Below are 19787 nucleotides of genomic sequence, written 5' to 3'. Positions count from 1 at the left end.
AGATTTTATCCTCCAGAATTATAAGACAATAAATTTCTATTGGTTTAAGCCACCCAGTTTGTGGTACTTTGTTACAGCAGGCCTAAGAAACTAATAGAAAGCCAAATATCAATCTCAATGCCAACGAAGATTAACAGTGAAAAGGCCTTCTAAAGATGATGCATATCCTCTCATGCCATAATAAACATTCAGGGACATTTCCAAACATGTGAGATATACCTTCAGTTACCAAAACACACTCTACTTAATATTTAAAGATGGACTGGCTTTTCCATATCGATGCAGGATAAAGGGGTAAAAAAGTTTTATATTACAAAAAGTAAAATATCAAAAAAAGGTTAATGTTAGATACCAGAACAAATCACTGGGGTGTGTTCCTTACATTTTACACATGGTCAAATCTACTTCAGTATATAGTAGCAGGTTCAGGTAAAGCAGTGCTCTGATCATCTATAGCTATATAACAAAATCACTCAAAAACTTAGTGTCTTAAAACAGCAATAATCGGGGTGCCTGGGTGGCTCAGTGGGTTAAGCCGCTGCCTTCAGCTCAGGTCATGATCTCAGGGTCCTGGGATCGAGTCCCACATCGGGCTCTCTGCTCAGCAGGGAGCCTGCTTCCCTCTGTCTCTCTCTCTCTGCCTGCCTCTGTCACTATCTACTTGTGATCTCTCTGTCAAATAAATAAATAAAATCTTAAAAAAAAAAAAAAACCAGGGGACGCCTGGGTGGCTCAGTTGGTTAAGCAGCTGCCTTCGGCTCAGGTCATGATCCCAGCGTCCTGGGATCGAGTCCCACATCGGGCTCCTTGCTCAGCAGGGAGCCTGCTTCTCCCTCTGCCTCTGCCTGCCATTCTGTCTGCCTGTGCTCTCTCTCCCTCTCTGACAAATAAATAAAAAATCTTTAAAAAAAAAAAAAAACCAGCAATAATCATTTTCATCTCTCTCACAATTATCTGTTAAGTTAGGAATTTGGAAAGGGTTAAACTAAACAGTTCTAGCTGAAAAGTTTTAGCTCCGGATCTTAAATCCTTCGTATCTCTCCACATAAAGAAGTCTGGGCTTCTTTGCAGCATGGCAATCTCAGGCTAGATTGCTTATAAAGCTGATTAAAGTCTTCAAGACCAGAATTCTATTAAGTTAGGTAGAAGCTCTCTCACCTTTTCTAACTTTGCCTTGGAATCACAGTTTAACTTCTCTGGTACTCTGCTGCTTACAAATGATTCACAAGACCCCCCCAAATTCAAGGGGAGGGGACATAAACCCCAACTCAGGAAAAGAGGAGTCAAGATCACACTTAAAGAATATGTGAGATGGGAGATATCGTTAAAACCATCTTTAGAAAATACCATCTGCCACCAAAAGCATGGAGAGATAACTGCTAATTACTTTGAGACTATCAACTATTTAATCCATGCTGGACCTACTTCTTGGGCGAGGAAACAATAAAGAATTGTTCCTTGTTACATATTTTTAGTCACCCAAACTGCTTTTAAAAATATGGCCCTGGGGCGCCTGGGTGGCTCAGTGGATTAAAGTCTCTGCCTTTGGCTCAGGTCATGATCCCAGGGTCCTGGGATCCAGCCCCACATCTGGCTCTCTGCTCAGCAGGGGGCCTGCTTCCTCCTCTCTGCGCCTGCCTGTGATCTCTGTCAAATAAATAAATAAAATATTTAAAAATAAATAAATAAAAATAAAAATATGGCCCCATGGGCCTCATACTTCAAATTATTTTGCCTATCAAAAATATTACTAAATTAAAATTTCAATTTTGCTTATTCACTTAATTGTGAACCACACTAGCCAATAAGTTACCACTTGGGAGTTGACACACTTCTAGCCAAAAGCAAGCCAACTCATTTTAGTTCAATTATGAAGAGGCTTCACCTTGTACATGGTATATATACTTCAAGATTTTTGATAGTCTTCCATTGGGAGGCATATTGGGAACCACTGATTATGTGTCTTTTCTACTATATTTTAATAACTGCAATCATTATTTAATGTTTTTTGTTGTTTTTTTTTTAAGATTTTTATTTATTTATTTGACAGAGAGAGATTACAAATAGGCAGAGAGGCAGGCAGAGAGAGAGAGAGAGGAGGAAGCAGGCTCCCCGCAGAGCAGAGAGCCCGATGCGGGACTTGATCCCAGGACCCTGAGATCATGACCTGAGCCGAAAGCAGCGGCTTAACCCACTGAGCCACCCAGGCGCCCATTATTTAATGTTTTAAGACTCAACATAGGGCGCCTGGGTGGCTCAGTGGGTTAAGCTGCTGCATTCGGCTCGGGTCATGATCTCAGGGTCCTGGGGTCAAGTCCCGTATCAGGCTCTCTGCTCGGCGGGGAGCCTGCTTCCTCTTCTCTCTCTCTCTCTCTCTGCTTGCCTCTCTGCCTGCTTGTGATCTCTCTCTCTCTCTCTCTCTCTCTGTCAAATAAATAAATAAATAAATCTTTTTTTTAAAAAAAGACTCAACATAAAAGAAAACCATCTCTGAAAGTAAGCTGTAAGCAACAAATAAAGGGCCAAAATGCAAATTCTAAATGCACAAACTATTTTCTATACTCGAGCTGATAAGGATAGTAGGTTCCTTTTTCCTTTTTCAAAAATTAAGGCTTATAAGGCATTTTTCCACAAACAAAAGAATAGCTGTAGCATCTTGGTTAACATTTCATTTTTCAATAAAAGATGCTAGTGTCTAACCCTGTTGTAAGCACCCACTGAAGTAGATATAATGGGCACTCTGTTTGCCTACACAGACACTGGCATAAGAATACTTAACTCTCTGAATCCTATCCTCCTCAATATCTAAGATACTTCTTTTTTTTTTGTAATATTTTATTTATTCATTTGACACAAGAGAGATCACAAGTAGGCAGAGAGGCGGGGGGGGGGGGGACGCAGGCTCCCCGCTGAGCAGAGAGCCCGATGTGGGACTCCATCCCAGGACCCCAAGATCATGACCTGACCTGAAGGCAGAGGCTTAACCCACTGAGCCACCCAGGCGCCCCTGTCTAAGATACTTCTTGCTGGTTAGGAATCCCAATAGGCTCATTAGTTCTCTCAGGGGCACTACACGACTATTTTATACACTGTGGTTGCTCCATAAGCATGGTACTCTGGCCAGCATTAAATGTCTCTAAGGCTTCATTACCCTGGAAAATATTAGACATTAACAAAAATCAGACTCTAAATTCCTTTGAGTGATATAAAAAACACAAAGCTATCTTTAAAAAGTCAAGTTTTCCTCCAACAGAAAGTAAATACCAATTCAACAGCATTAAAATTATCTGCTGACAAGAAAACTTCAATTTTTCATCAATATCCATTCTCCTTTGTTTCTCTTTTTGTTCTCAAGGCCTGTACCAGTTGGGTAACTTCTCTACTGTAAAGTCTACAGAAGAAGGGTTGAGCTCCTATTAACTCAGTTTGGTAATATATGGTTCCATTGCTTGTAAAAGCATGTGTCCAATTCCATTGTTATTCTATATTCTCTCCACACCTTAATAAAATTATTTTCATATTAAGACGAGAAATTTTTTAAAATAGTTTATTTATTAGAGAGAGAAAGAGAGAGATCACAAGTAGGCAGAGAGGCAGGCAGAGAGAGAGGAGGAAGCAGGCTCCCCGCTGAGCTGAGAGCCCGATGCGGGGCTCAATCCCAGGACCCTGAGACCATGACCCAAGCCAAAGGCAGAGGCTCAACCCACTGAGCCACCCAGGCGCCCCAAGACATGAAATTTTCATACTAATACTTTTAGACTCAGAAAGTGAGATACAAAATTCCAATATACGTTGCTATACTAATACTTTAAGTGTATTGCCAAAAATCAGGGTTCTTAAACATAACTAAAGAAAGGGAAATACCCCGTTTGGCTTAGGAATTCATGGAAGTTGTACATCTGACTCTGTAATATATCTAAGGGTTAATGTAAAAATATTTCAAGTTAACCAAAACTGATGTTAACAGGAAATGTATCATGTTTACCATGAACATTACAAGTAGATGACTACCTACAGGTTTACCCCGAAATTGACTCAGGCAGATTACTAATTATGTATCTTATGTGGTGTAATTTAAAACTACCAAAGTCTACTCACAAAGATTAAGATCATTCAGAACAAGCTGGTAAAATTCAGGTATTTCACTGCTTATAGAAGCAGTTTAGATTCAGTTTAGATTCAGTTTAGAAGCAGTTCAGACTCAGTTCTCATTATTACAGCAAATGCCAACCCATAACAGCAGAAAAGTGCTTTAAAGTTCCTGCTTTATGTTGTACACTGCGTTTCCTGTTTCTTTTGCGTCACTTTCTTACATACCTTCGGAATCTGTTCTTAAGGCTGAACCTAAAAACTGGTACGTCCTCCAAGACAGCATTTTCCAAATCATGGTAAATGGGGCCAGGAAACTGTACACTTTACCCACAACCAGTGAACAACAAAGTATATTAGCATATAAAGACTACCAAGGTCCTGAGGTGAAGAAGCCCACTGAACTCTAGTTCAACTTAGGCTTTCACAAATTTCCCAAAACAGCTAGAGAAACAATGCCGCGGAGAAGCTCACAGATTATCTTCTAAGGTTAATGATTATCCAAAAATGGACCAAACCTCCCATGGACTACAAATGATTTAGAAAGCATGGTCTTCCTTTGATGCATAAGACTACTTATGAATAAGCTATTAAGCCATTAATTAAGAGCTGCAAAAATGGGCATGTTATTAGAATGTACCAAAGACTGCAATCTGTATACGTTAATACCTCTGGCTGCTGCAACTCCCAATGCTACAAAGCTTCTACCACACATGCGCACTCAAAAGCTGGAATTCTGAAATTTTCAAGACAAGCACTCACTGTCAGTGAGGTGGTGTTGTCTTAAGCTGACCATGGTTTTCAACAATCATTTTTTACTTTTTAATTAAAAATTAGCATTAGTTGAGCTTCATACATTTTAGTTGTTTTATTAAACCTACAGAATGTATTATACAAATGCATCACTTGGATTTGAGACCTACAGTTTTCTAGCAAGTCTAGACTTAAAGACAAGTATGTTTTTCATGATTCAATTAGGAATGAACAATACCTCTAACTGCTGAAAAAAATCCCTCACCCCCCCCAAATGCTTGTACCTTTACATTTATAATTATTTTTCCACCAGAAAGCAGGAATTTATTGAGCTAAAGAATGGCCCAGCTAAAGGCTGGGATTAAAACAGCTTGAGAGTCACTGTTTAAAGTGTCCTTGCCCTCGATATAGGGTCACCAAAATGGGGGCAGGTCTTCTCCCTGCCCAGTAGGTCTATACCAACCAAATGACATAAGGACTTGGAATCAGGCCCTTCTAAGAAGTAATAGTAACTTCTCTGAACTTGAATGTGAACGATCCCTCTAGTCTCTAGTTCTGGGAACCATCTAGAAATGCCTTAAAAAGGGCTAAATTCCATAACAACCCCTGTTCTCAGAAATCCTTTCCTGGTTTGCCTTTAAAACTTTCCCAGGTTCATAGATAAAGCTTGCAATTAAAATACCCTCAAGCAGGGATCAGTCCAGAAAGGTATAGAAAGCATAAGGGGAGTGCTTAAGGACTTCATGGATTCTTAGTATCTGTTTCCAGCTGTGAAACTGTATTTAAGCTCCTAAGAACCTTACCTGAATAAGCATTGTAACTACCGGTTATTGTGCTAAAAATGGGTTGAGAACATATACAGCAAAGTAAAAACAGTAAGAGAATAAAAATCCACGAAATTCTTAGTCAATTTATCAATTGAGAATCAAAGCCACAAAAACGCTAGTGTAAAGATACTTCCTTCTCCAGAAACAGATCAGAATGAAGACAGCTCAAAATCAGTAAGCACAACAGACCTATCAAACATCAGTAATGAGTAATCCAGTCAAGAAATGGGCAGAAGGGGCGCCTGGGTGGCTCAGTGGGTTAAAGCCTCTGCCTTTGGCTCGGGTCATGATCCCAGGGTCCTGGGATCGAGCCCCGCGCATCGGGCTCTCTGCTCCGCAGGGAGCCTGCTTCCTCCTCTCTCTGCCTGCCTCTCTGCTTACTTGTGATCTCTCTCTGTCAAATAAATAAATAAAATCTTTAAAAAAAAAAAAAAAAAAAGAAATGGGCATTAGACATGAATAAACATTTCTCCAAAGACGTACAAAGGCCAACAGACACATGGAAAAATGCTCAACATCACTCAGCATCAGGAAAATATAAACATAAAACTATAATAAGACACTACCTTACCTGAGTCAGAATTGCTAAAATTAACAAGTCAGGAAAAAACAAATAGTGAGGATGCAGAGAAAGGCAAACCCTCTACACTACTGGTGGGAATGCCTAGGCTGGTACAGCCACTCTGGAAAACAGTATGGAGGTTCCTCAAGAACCTTAAGGAGAAATCTCAGGAAGTTAAAAACAGAGCTATACTATGACCCAGCAATTGCACTACTAGGTATTTACCCCAAAGGATACAAACACTATGATCTGAAGGGGTGCCTGCACCCCAATGTTTATAGCAGCAATATCCACAATAGATACACTACAAAAAGAGCCCAAATGTCCATCGACAGATGAATGGATAAAGATGTGATATATAGGGGCACCTGGGTGACTCAGTCAGTTAAGCCCTGCCTTGGGCTCAAGTCATGATCTCAGGGTCCTGGGATCGAGCCCCGCATCGGGTTCTCTGCTCAGCAGGGAGCCTGCTTCCCCCTCTCTCTCTGCCTACTTGTGATCACTCTGTCAAATAAAATCTTTATTAAAAAAAAAAAAGATGCGGGCACCTGGGTGGCTCAGTAGGTTAAGCCACTGCCTTCGGCTCAAGTCATGATCTCAGGGTCCTGGGATCGAGTCCCGCATCGTGCTCTCTGCTCAGCAGAGAGCCTGCTTCCTCCTCTCTCTCTCTCTGCCTGCCTCTCTGCCTACTTGTGATCTCTCTCTGTCAAATAAATAAAATCTTAAAAAAAATAAAAGAATAAGATGTGATATATATACATATATACACAACATATATTACTCATCATTACATCAAAAAGAATGAGATCTTACCATTTACATTGACATGGAAGGAACTGGAGGGTATTATGCTGACCGAAATAAATCAATTAGAGAAAGAAAATTATCATATGGTTTCACCCATATGTGGAATTTAAGAAACAAAACAGAGGATCATGGAGAAAGGGAGGGAAAAATAAAATAAGATGAAATCAAAGAAGTAGACAAACCACAAGAGACTCTTAACTATAGGAAACAAACTGAGGGAGGGGAGGTGGGTGGAGGGATGGGGTAATTGGGTGATGGGCAATAAGGAGGGCATGTGAGGTAATGAACACTGGGTATTATATGCAACTGATGAATTACTGAACTCTACATCTGAAACTAATGATACACTATATGTTAACTAATTGAATTTAAATAAGTTAAAAACTTTTTTAAAAAATCAGTAATGAATAACTATACTGTTGGGACTGCCAGTAACCACCTGACCTTGGGCCAGTCAATTAAATGCTCTCATCATTCACAGAATTCATTGAAAATGAGCCCGAATCACTGATGGTGAAATCCTCCTTCTCCTAGCTCTCAAAGTCTATATGTCAATACTGTGTATTAGAATAAGCTATTTCCTAGTAGAACATTACTCAGAGAATTATTAACTCTAACAGGTCATGAAGGTTATCACATTAAAGCAATACACCTAAAATTCACTGATCTTCAAACAGTCAAATGTCTCAATAGCAGCTAATTCAACTGTTCCTATCTCCTGCAGATTCTGCTTATGCTAAAAACTATTATTATGATTACATTTTAGGTGTAACCCACAACCTTTTAAAACCACATATTTCTAAGAAACTTATTTAGGACCATCCTTCGAACTAGATGGATGATAAACACAATTTCAGGGCTCTAAAGAGAATCAATCCTTTCAGCCCAAACACATTTCTAAGCCCCGTTACCACATACAGGAATGATTTTAACACAAATGTACAACTCTAAATACTTTAACAGACCCTCTTCTCCACAGGTCTTAACTATATAAGGGCAGCTAAGGCCAAAGTAGCTTTTTCCTTTACCTTTGAAAAAAAATGATATGTATACATTTTATTCATTCTTCGTTATATTTACTTCCTCTTAATTCAGGATGGATAGCAGTCATTATATGAAAAGATTAGACACTCCAAAATCTTTGATAAAATCATTCAATATATTTATTAAGCTAGCTATAGCTTATTTTTTTCAAGAAATCCAATTAAGAATTGTTCTATTGTTTGGGGGTGCCTAGCTGGCTCAGTTGATAGAGCATGCTACTCTTGATCTCAGGATCATAAGTATGAGTCCCTGGGTGGCGCAGTCAGTTAAGCATCTGCCTTAAGCTCAGGTCATGATCCCAGGGTCCTGAGATCGAGTCCAGCATGGTGGGGGGGGGGCCTTGCTCAGTAGGGAGGCTGCTTCTCCATCTGCCTCTCCCCTGCTTATGTGAGCTCTCTGACAAATAATTAAATAAAATCTTTTTATTTATAAATAAATAAATAAAATGTTTAAGGGGCGCCTGGGTGACTCAGTCAGTTGTGCAGCCAACTCTTGATTTTGACTCAGGTCATGATCTCAGTGTCCTGGATGGAGCCCCATGTCAAGCTCTGCGCTTGGCAGGAAGTCTGCTTGAGGATTCTGTCTCTTCTTCTTCCTCTCTCCCTCACTCTGCTCATACTCTTGCATTTTCTCTCTCTCTAAAATAGATGGTTAAAAAATAAATAAATAAAAATAAAAGAAATCTTTAAAAAGAATTGGTTTATTTTTTTAAATAAGGCATATGCATAATGAGTTTTATAATTTTTAATTATTCAATAATGAAACACTTGTTTATAAAAGCTGAGCAGTACACAACAAAATAAATTTGAGTTTAATTTTAGCAGTATGTGGGACGCCTGGGTGGCTCAGTTGGTTGGACGACTGCCTTTGGCTCAGGTCATGATCCCGGAGTCCCGGGATCGAGTCCCGCATCGGGCTCCCAGCTCCACGGGGAGTCTGCTTCTCCCTCTGACCTTCTCCTCACTCATGCTCTCTCTCACTGTCTCTCTCTCAAATAAATAAATAAAATCTTTAAAAAAAAAATTTTTTTTAGCAGTATGTTTTCTGCCTATACACTAAAGAATCGTTTATTTAACTAGAATCCATAGACCCACAATGGGTTCTGAGAGTCTCTTTATCTTTAATATTTTATTTATTTTTTTAAAGATTATTTATTTATTTATTTGACAGAGAGAGAGAGATCACAAGTAGGCAGAGAGGCAGGCAGAGAGAGAGAGAGGAGGAAGCAGGCTCCCTGCTGAGCAGAGAGCCCGATGCGGGACTCGATCCCAGGACCCTGAGATCATGACCTGAGCCGAAGGCAGCGGTTTAACCCACTGAGCCACCCAGGCGCCCATATTTTATTTATTTATTTGAGAGAGAGAGAGAGAGAAAGAGCACAAGCGGGGGAGGAGCAGAGGAAAAGGGAGAAGTAGACTCTCCACTGAGCAGGGAGCCCAATGCAGTCTCCATTCCAGGACCCTGGGATCATGACCTAAGTCGAAGGCATATGCGTAACTGACTGAGCCACCCAGGCACCCTGGGTTCTTTCAATCTTATTAACCCCCTTAAATTATATGAAAAACAAAGTGTGCAAGTACAGTAATTCCCCCCTAACCTACAGTGGATACATTTCTAGTGCCCCAATGGATGCCTGAGACTGCAAACAGTACCAAACCCTATACATACTGTTTTTTCCTATATATACATACCTACGGTAAGTTTAATTTATAAATTTGGCATGGTAAGAGATTATTAATAATAATAATAAAATAGAACAATTATAACAATATACTGTAACAAAAGTTATGTGAATGTGGTCTTTCTCCCTCCCAAAGTATCTTAATTATACTGTACTCACCCTTCTTCTGATAATGATGTGAGATGATAAAATGCCTACGAGATGAGATGAAGGAGGGTAAATGATGTAGGAATTGTGACTTACTATTAGTCTACTACAACTTTCTAACATGTCAGAAGAAGGATCACCTGCTTCCAGACCCAGGCTGACCATGGGTAACTAAAAACACGTAAAGCAAAACTACAAACAAGGAGGGATTCCTGTTTATTTTTCTAAGGAGATAGCACAAAGCTTTGGGGAGATGCTCAAAAGAGATCATGACCCTTGACTAAAAATCTCTGCATTATGGAACATATATTAAGATTTTACTCTCAATTAATACTTCAAAGTATTTAATACTCCAAAATAATAATATATAATTTTAAGAATTCCTTAAATTCAACAAGGATTTCTCACGTGAGAAAACTTATGTCAAGCCAACATTTCTGGCAAGATTTCCATAAAAGACAAGATTAATGTAAACTAGGTATTTCAAAGTAATCTTAAAATTGTCTAACAGTTAACACTTAAACACAACACATACGCACCACCATTTAAGATCTCAAAATGATTTATATTTCAAAGCTGGTGGCACACACACAAACATTCTAGACAAAATGGATCCATTAATACATGTGGTAATGGGCGCCTGGGTGGCTCGGTGGGTTAAGCCGCTGCCTTCGGCTCAGGTCATGATCTCAGGGTCCTGGGATCGAGTCCCGCGTCGGGCTCTCTGCTCTGCAGGGAGCCTGCTTCCTCCTCTCCCTCTCTCTGCCTGCCTCTCTGTCTGCTTGTGATCTCTGTCTGTCAAATAAATAAATAAAATCTTTAAAAAAAAAAAAATACATGTGGTACTAAGATATTTAGAAGGTTTTTTAATGAAATGTGCCAAATAATTCACCAGAGACAGTGACAGTCATAAAGAAGTGTGTCTTAACTTGCAACACAGAAACTGGCTTTTTTCAAATATTGATTTGATTAAAGTATGATTAAAGTATTAAAGTATGATTAAAGTATGTCAATAATATGCTGTACGGGTCTAAAAGAGAGATAACAGATTTAGATAAAACTCCCTATGGAGCTTAAGTTAGATTTTTCTCTTTCTTTTTTTTTTTTTTTAAGATTTTTATTTATTTATTTGACAGAGAGAGATTACAAGTAAGCAGACGGACAGGCAGGGCAGGCATCCTGCTGAACAGAGAGCCTGATGATGCAGGGCTCGCGCGATTCCAGGACCGTGAGACCATGACCTGTGTGGAAGGCAGAGGCTTAACCCAGTGAGCCACCCAGGTCCCCCAGATTTTTCTTTTTTTAAAGATTACTTATTTCTTTGACACAGAGAGAGAGAGACAGACAGTGACAGAGAGGGAACACAAGCAGGGGGAGTGGGAAAGGGAGAAGCAGGCTTCCCATGAGCAGGGAGCCTGATGCAGGACTCAATCCCAGGACCCTGGGATCATGACCTGAGCCAAAGGCAGCCACTTAACAACTGAGCCACCCAGGTGCCCCTAAAGTTAGATTTTTTCTAACTATGTTTTCTCCATATGATCACCCTCATTGCACCCTTTAATATTCTTTTTTCCCATCTAAATCCTTTCATTCAGAAATAATGTCATCTCTCATTTAAAATATTTTGGTATATAATCTCATGTTGCTATATTGTTTTGGTATATAATCTCATGTTGCTATATTGTTTTATATATGTATATTAAGTATACCCAATTACATTAACGCCATCCAACAGTAGATTATTATATCTAATTTCTCTTGCCTAGCACAGTATAACACATGTCTCAAAAATATTTAAATGAACAATTTCTACTTCACTTAGCTTAGTGTCTATTGTCACATTCATCATGCTGTATGGTAGTACCTGGTAAAACTGTTTAGGGATTTGCTTCAAGATAAAAACAGGGCAAGTGGGTGGAAGTAGAGATGAAACAAGATCAACCACAGGTTTGTAACTGCTAAAGTTAGTGATGTCATTTTATGTCAGCAACTTTCCATAATACAAAGTTCAAAGAAGATTCCTTCTCCTACTAGAACAGAGAGAATTTCTCAAAAGACAGGTCCAGTAGTCTTCTTCTGTAGAAACCTACTCCATAGAGAGCAGATAAATTTACTTCACTAAACACATTTCATTATTTAGGCAGGACTACCTTTCAAAGAAACTTTAACAGCTTCTGTATGGTATTTTATTTAAATGGTCCTTTTATTAAAACTCAAATAAAACATATATTCATTTGTTAACTATTTACTAAGTACCTACTTTCTCAAATATCCTGTCTTAGTAAATGCAGGCTATCAAAAATAGCACATCCTCTCTAATACACTGGATCTGATAGTACTCTCAAGCATCCACAGAAAAAAGGCAAGGAGAGAAGGCAAAGACATGAAGACAAAGAAAAAAATAGCAGAAAGCTAATAAATACAGTTTTTAAGAAGGATTTAAGGCATCTACATTTTTTTTTTAAAGATTTTATTTATTTATTTGACAGAGAGAGATCACAAGTAGGCAGACAGGCAGGCAGAGAGAGAGGAGGAAGCAGGCTCCCTGCTGAGCAGAGAGCCCGATGCGGGACTCGATCCCAGGACCCTGAGATCATGACCTGAGCCGAAGGCAGCGGCTTAACCCACTGAGCCACCCAGGCGCCCAAGGCATCTACATTTTTAAAGAGAGAGCATAGTTTGTTCAAGCTGGACAAGTCTGTAAGTTCCTCTCCCAACTCCATTTTAGAGATGAGAAAACTAAAGCTCAGAGAGGGGAAGTGACTCGCCTCAAGCTACACATCAAGTTACTAGCAAAACCAAAATTAAAACTCCGATCTGCTGATTCACAGTGCAATGTTAATTTTCCACATCAAAGTACTTTCTTCTACACTATAATATTCACTAAGGAGAATGAGTATTTTTTTTTTTAAGATTTTATTTGTTTATTTGACAGACAGAGATCACAAGTAGGCAGAGAGGCAGAGAGAGAGGAAGGGAAGCAGGCTCCCTGCTGAGCAGAGAGCCCGATGCGGGACTCGATCCCAGGACCCTGAGATCATGACCTGAGCCGAAGGCAGCGGCTTAACCCACTGAGCCACCCAGGCACCCCGAGAATGAGTATTTTATTATTATTTTTTTTTTAAAGAGTTTATTTATTTATTTGTCAGAGAGAGAGGGAGAGAGAGCGAGCACAGGCAGACAGAGAGGCAGGCAGAGGCAGAGGGAGAAGCAGGCTCCCTGCCGAGCAAGGAGCCCGATGTGGGACTCGATCCCAGGATGCTGGGATCATGACCTGAGCCGAAGGCAGCTGCTTAACCAACTGAGCCACCCAGGCGTCCCGAGTATTTTATTATTAATATATACTTCAGTTCTATATTATACCACACACACACACACACACACACACACAAAAGGTAATAGACTAAGTAAAGAAAGGAGCTGGGAAGAAAATGCACACAACAAACTCCTAAGGCACTGTACATGCAGACTATATGCATATACCACACTTCTCAATTCTAAGACACACATTTGACTTTAAGACATAGTAGCCATTTGGGAGTGCCTCTCTACTTACTAGATGGGGTGTTGTCCAATCCATGAATCAATTAATAAAGAGAATTAGATCTTCAAATTTAAAAAAAAAAAGACAAAGTACCCATTTCATAAGCATTTTCAAAAAAACACTGTAAATTACATCTTCATTTTAAAAAATACTAAAATGTGAAAACATACCCCTCTAAAGGTAATATAATGCACCCTTAAAAGACACATAATAATCACTATCATTTAAGAGCCAGTGTCATAAAGCAAATACACAGAGCAACAGTGCCACCTTCTAAGGTAACAAAGTTACTAAACACCTAAGGCTATGTGGCTTTTTTTTTAAATTGCAAATATTAATATAAACAACTCTTTCTTGCCTTTTATCTCATATGCATGAATTCTGGCTTTCACAAAGCAAGGTTTCAATCTCAGCTCTGTTCTACCTCTCCAACATTTGGAAAGTTACTAATTTCTCTGAGCCTCGTTCTCTCATCTATAAGAGGTTCTCCACCTTGGAGAATTGTATGAGAACTAAATGTAATAATTTATTTAAGGAACATAGTACAGTACCTAGATGAAACATTAAGCTTCCTCCCACAATCCCTATGGGCCAAATTAAACTAAAAATTAGATCCTATTCTTGACTTACAAGATGCTTCCATCTCCATTTTAGAGACTGAAACTAAACTGTACTGATCCTGATGCAAATTCTACTAGTTAGCTCTTGAATAATTATTTGATTAGAGAAGCTTATTTCATTGTCTTGAAATTTGTCTCTTTTCTTCTTCAAATTGGGAACTGAAAACAATGACAAATTTTAAGTTAAATCAGTTATATGTAAATTCAGCACTTTCATATCATCTTACTGAACTGAAACTGTAAGCCCATTACAAACCCAGTAAGAGAGGAACTACAGAACCAACGTGTAGGAAGAAAGAAGGGTATAAAATCCTAAAGACACAGTTAAAATGACTCAATTGAATGAGAAGTATGCATTTGTTTAACCTTAAATTCATTTATTAAACCCTAAAAAAACGTTCAGAAAAATCAAGACCAGATCTCCATGCTTCAAGGTGAGTTAGTAACCTGATCCCTCAAATTAAGCAAATGCCATCTTTCAGTATATACAGTTTCAGGATGTGTCTGGTCATTTCTAAGACAGGAATGTACCTACCCAAGTATCTCATAGGCAGCAATATACACTGAAATAAGACCATCTTTTCCCCTTCCCCAAACATAATGCGAGAAGCCCACCCACATATTCCCTATTAGCTCGTTTCAGTAGAATGACTTTCTCCCCAACTATAAAAGTAATGCTTGTTTTTTTTGAACTTGGAAAATACAAAGTGCATGAGCATTTTTAAAATACCCAAGATCTCAGCAGCCAAAGATTAAAATTTTAGAAAGGGACATACCAACTCTTTCCTATGAATTTGACCGCAACCGCCATCATATTTTAACTATGTAGAGCACTTGCCACTAAACATGAGTAACTATCTGCCTATATCTTATTATCTTAATTCTGGTTTTTGAGACTAAATTCACACAAGTTTTTTTCCTGACTTAACTCACGGTTTCTTCTCAATCTGTTCTTCCGAGTCTCTCAGCTACATATTTTGTTGCTAACTACTTCCTCTTTCTTAAAACTATTTCTATCCTAAGTTTTCCAAAACAATATATTCCTCAGTATCTACAAGAGTCTCTCCAGCTCATCTTTTTCTCTTCCTTCACTGGCTCTCTTCTATTAATTCCTGACAACCTCCAAAAAAATGGCTCCAGCCTGACCTTTGGATTTGCTTGACCACTTTGAACCTCCAGCATTTAACACAGTGCCTGGCAGGAAGCTCAGGGTCAATTAGTATTTACTGACTTTGTCAATCCTGACCTGCCACCTATTAGTTGTATGACGTTGGGCAAATTAAATCTCTCTGAATCTCAGTTCCCTCATCTATAAAACAGCGATAATCAAAGAAAGATGATGCTCGAATAGCTAAAAACAGTGTCTGGCACAAAGTGGAACCCAATAAATTTTGCTACTGTTATCAATATAATCTAGTACAGGACTCAAAAATGTTTCTGATTGTTTTATGGTTTAACACCAAATCTACCTCTCAATAACCCAACTTATTGTCAACATATTTTCTTATCACAAATATCAAAAAATATTTTTGTACTCTTTCCCTTACTGTCTCCAATCCATCATTAACTATTCTAATTCTTCTCTCCTATCCACAAGATAGAACCATTGTTTTTCAACTAAACTACAACCACAGACTCCATTGATCTCCACGCTCTTATATCTTCATTCAAATATTCCATCCTCCTTAAAACCATTTTTAATGTGTCATTCTTGTCCAAAGTTGCTGACAGCATGTCCAAACTACTGGAATGTCATCTTCATGTCTTCCAAAGCACATACCCAAACTCCTAGTTCTAAAGATGTCTCAAAACTAACCTCTTCCTGGAAACCTTCCCTGATTAACTCCACACCACTTGGATTAGTTGTTCTCTGCTCTGAGTCACCTCAGCACTTGGGTACTGTTATACTAAGGGTAAAATGTGATCAGTGAATAGCAGTGCCAAGAAATTACTTCCACGAAATTATTTCTATCTCCTAGAAAAGAATGGTCCATTAACTACAATGCTTTGGTGATCTGGGTAAGGAAATATCCTATACAACATATGCCCTCTTTGGTTTCTGTCTTCGGCACTTTGTATTTGTCAAGAAGTGTTTAACTCTTCACAAGCCTTTTGTACTATCGTCAAGCAAAACTTACATCTCGAAGCCTATCAGCACCTCCAATTTAAATCCACTGAAAATGTATAGTGGGCCACTTTTGTTTCTACTACTTCTTCTCTGTTCTCAACCTCTGCCCACACCCCACAAATAAAAACTTTTTTTTTGCATCTTTTGCAACGGTCTCCACAAACAGTTCCTCCTTACGCCACACACTCCCAGTCCAGACCCTCTCCTCCTTCCTAAAAACTCCTAAAGATTTAAACTGAGAAGTAACAGCAGTGATAATACACACATTATGTCTTTCTTTCCTAAGTGAAAAGAACTTTGAACCTATTTAGCTATAACGCTCTTCCCAAGACTAAAAAACTTCCCAACAATAGGATACATAATCAAATTCCACTGCATCAAAGTGGCTGATCTTACAGAAACAGAACTGTACTTCCACGTTAATTTTCACTGTGTTACTCTCAGAGATCTTGCATCATTTTTATGCTATGTCCAACAAAATAGGTGAGACATTCCCCTACAGCGCAGATTTTCTGAACGTACCTTCTGATGCTGCCTTTAAACCAACAGATTCTAATTTTTTTAAGACAAAGAATTAGGTGATTCCTCATTGCCATCCATGAAAAACAAACAGTATCTGCTATCTGAGAGGGTGTGCGTGCTGCTGTGGCAAAACAATTAGATGAACTAACGGGGTGGAGAAGGGAAACACAGCCAGCCTCAGCAGAGAGAGTTAACTTTCAGGGCTTGGCCCTCATGAGTAGTGTATGAACCTATGAACCTGGCTGGCTGAGTCCTTCCTACCTGGAACACTCGGCTCCCCAGCCTCTCCCAAAAGGAACAGTTATTCTCGCTCACTTAGTCATAAAAGATCCACACCCTTCTGCTGCCGACGGTCGGCAACTTGCACACTTTCTCCTAACTGGCCTCCCTAACGCCTTCTAGTCAAACAGCTTCCAGCCACACCTCATCTAAAATCTTCTCTCAGTCACCTTCCGGTTGGAGTAGGTCCCTCTCACTCCAAATCCACTCGTCCTCATTCGTCCAGGGATCTTAACCTTCAAAACCCTCCCCTCCCTTCACTCCCAGCTGATCTCCCCCTCCACTCCATCAGTGCCTACTTCCCAAAGGCCAGCCACATTCCCCGGCTCCGCACCTTCACCCCGGGCACCCTTTTCTGAGCATCACCCTTTCCCCATCACTTTCTTCCCCCCTCAGAAAGACCAGAAATTCTTTCAATCACACGCCCCCTCCGACTGCCGCCCCGGGGCACACGAGCCCGCTCCTCCGTTAAGTACCCCGCCCCACCTTCACCACCTCTCCGCGGCCTCCCCACACCAGGCGGAGCCCCCAAGGCTCCGCGGCTGCAAACCAGGCCCCTCCCTGCGTCCCCGCTCGCCGGCCCGGCACTCCGGAGGGCGGCGGCCCGGGCCCAGCGGCGCACAGACCACCCGGGCAGAGGCAGGCGCCCCCGGCTCCGGGCGGCCCAGGGTGGGGGCGGGGGCGGGGCGGCGGGTGTCGCCTCCGCCTCTGGCGGCCTGCCGCCCCGGCTCCCGCAACCGCGGCCGGGACCAGGCGAGAAGCGGCCCGCATCCCGGCCTTCCTTCGCCCGGCAGTCGCCGCCTCTCACCGAGACGCAGAGGCTCGGGCCTCGCTTTCCCCCTGGCCGTCCAGCGATGGCTCCGCCGCCGCCGTCGCGCTCTCCTCACTCGCTCCTCCACCACCCCCGACCGGCTGCTGAAGAGCGGACGGGTAGTGGCACGCCCATTGGCTGTGCCACTCGCGTCAGCCTTCCCGACCCGGACCTCGCGATGTGACTGGCTGGCGCGGCGCCTCTTTTCCACGTCCTGTCCTGATTGGCCTGTCTTGTCTCTCGCGCCCCCTTACCGGGAGGAAAGCTCACCCCCTCCTCCTCGCTTCGGCCTCCCACCCTCCCCAACCCCGTTTCCATCGCGGCTGGCTGGAGGCGGGAGCAGGCGCGGGGTCGGGAGCGGGGAACGCGAACTGCCAATGGGAGCGCCGAGAGAGGGCTGGGAGGCGGGCTCTGCGGCCGGCCGGTCCACGGGGGCAAGTTCAACCAATGGGCGCGCGCCCCACATCCCGGGCTCAGGAGCGCCCGCTTGGCCATTGGGGTTCCGGCGGGTGGCGCCCAGGGCCTCGCCCGGCTGGCTCGTCGCGCGGGAGGGGTACCCATTGGTAAGGTGGGAGAATGCGGCGAGGCGGCGCGGGCGACCGCGGGCAGCCATTGTGGCGTGCTCCTGCAGCGCCTACGTGGAGTCCGGCGCTGGGTCGGTGAGAGGGGATCCCGGGCTCTGTACTCCAGGAACCGCGGCGGGATGCTTTTTAGGAAGGAAGCCGAGCGTGCGCCTCGTCCACCGCCGCGAACCAGTCGTGCCACGATAATTTCGTACAAAACTTACCGATGGTGACAAAAGTTAGAATAATGATTACCTCGGGGATGCAAGAAGGGGCACGAGGGAACCTACTGGGAGCTGGAAACGCTCTGTCTCTTGATCTGGTTGGTATCCATCTGTAAAAATTTATCAAGCATACAGTCAAAATTAGTGCTCTCAAGGCACTTTAATATCTGATATTGAATAGTATCTCAATTTTTAAACTAAAAGGATTGTGAGAATAACTTTGTAATAACATTACTGTAACCTTAGGCTCTGTGAGACTCCCGTGGTACAAACACTCTCACTAGGATTTAGCTACCTGTCATTCAAAAACTGCAAAGCATAGGAAGAAAAAGAAAAGGATTGTGAGAATTGAACGGAGTGAAAGCTCTTGGCACACTGATTAGCGCACAGGGATTGATACTCAAGGACCAGCTAAGATGATTCAGACCGATTTTTTTTGGGGGGGGTGTTTAGAGCTTGTTTCAGTGCCTGGCCCTGCACCCAGTTGGAAACTACAAAAGTCTAGTGAGCTGCCTACCTCGTGGCTGACCTAAGTTCTCCTAAGTTCTGAACCCAGGAAACTTTAATTTAAATACCGTAGCTTCTAAAAATAATAAATAAATAAATATAATAATCCATATAAATATAATAAAATATAAATGTGATATAGCATAAAATAATAATATATAAATAATAAATATATAGATAAAGATAAATGGAGAGATATATATAGATATATCATAGCTTCTGCCCTGGTGGAGCTGACAGTCCAGCACCATGCACAGTCATTCCTGCTTGGAATCCAGTCCAATAGCAGAATTCTGAAATAGCCAAGGCCAGGTGAAACACTTGTTATTAATGGGTCAGTGGTAACCTTTCCAAAACAAACATAAGAACTCTGCGTCAAATTCTAACCTGTGAAAGAGCACCAGCAGCAAAAGAATTGACAATTACATAATTCAGGGGCATCTGGGTGGCTCAGTCCCTTAAGCCTTTGACTCAGGTCATGATCCCAGGATCCTGGGATCTAGCCCTGCGTGGAGTTTCCTGCTCAGTGATGAGCTTGCTTCTCCCTCTCCCTCTGTCTGCTGATTTGCCTACTTGTGCTCTCTCTGTCAAATAAATAAAATCTTTAAAAAATAAAAAAATTTCATAAAAATGTAGACTACATGATTCAGATTTGTTAATTTGGTCATTAAGTTGTTCA

At 41.3% G+C, this 19787-nt stretch overlaps 1 protein-coding gene across 3 annotated transcripts in view; it reads right to left on the bottom strand.

The window, feature by feature from the left end:
* Window positions 1–18685, bottom strand: part of FAR1 (fatty acyl-CoA reductase 1) — a 69541-nt gene extending 50856 nt beyond the window's left edge. The window contains exon 1 of one of the 3 annotated variants that reach the window (XM_044258879.1): window positions 18633–18685. The gene's annotated coding sequence lies outside the window, so the exon portion shown is untranslated. Of the gene's footprint in view, window positions 1–17811; window positions 17951–18632 lie in introns of those variants that run through there. The other 2 variants (XM_044258877.1, XM_044258876.1) reach the window with 2 other exon arrangements.
* Window positions 18686–19787: the final 1102 nt, after the last annotated feature.

This window comes from Neovison vison, chromosome 7 (assembly GCF_020171115.1).
Source record: "Neovison vison isolate M4711 chromosome 7, ASM_NN_V1, whole genome shotgun sequence".
NCBI classification, from domain to species: domain Eukaryota; kingdom Metazoa; phylum Chordata; class Mammalia; order Carnivora; family Mustelidae; genus Neogale; species Neogale vison.
This window is presented reverse-complemented; position numbering and strand designations above follow the sequence as displayed.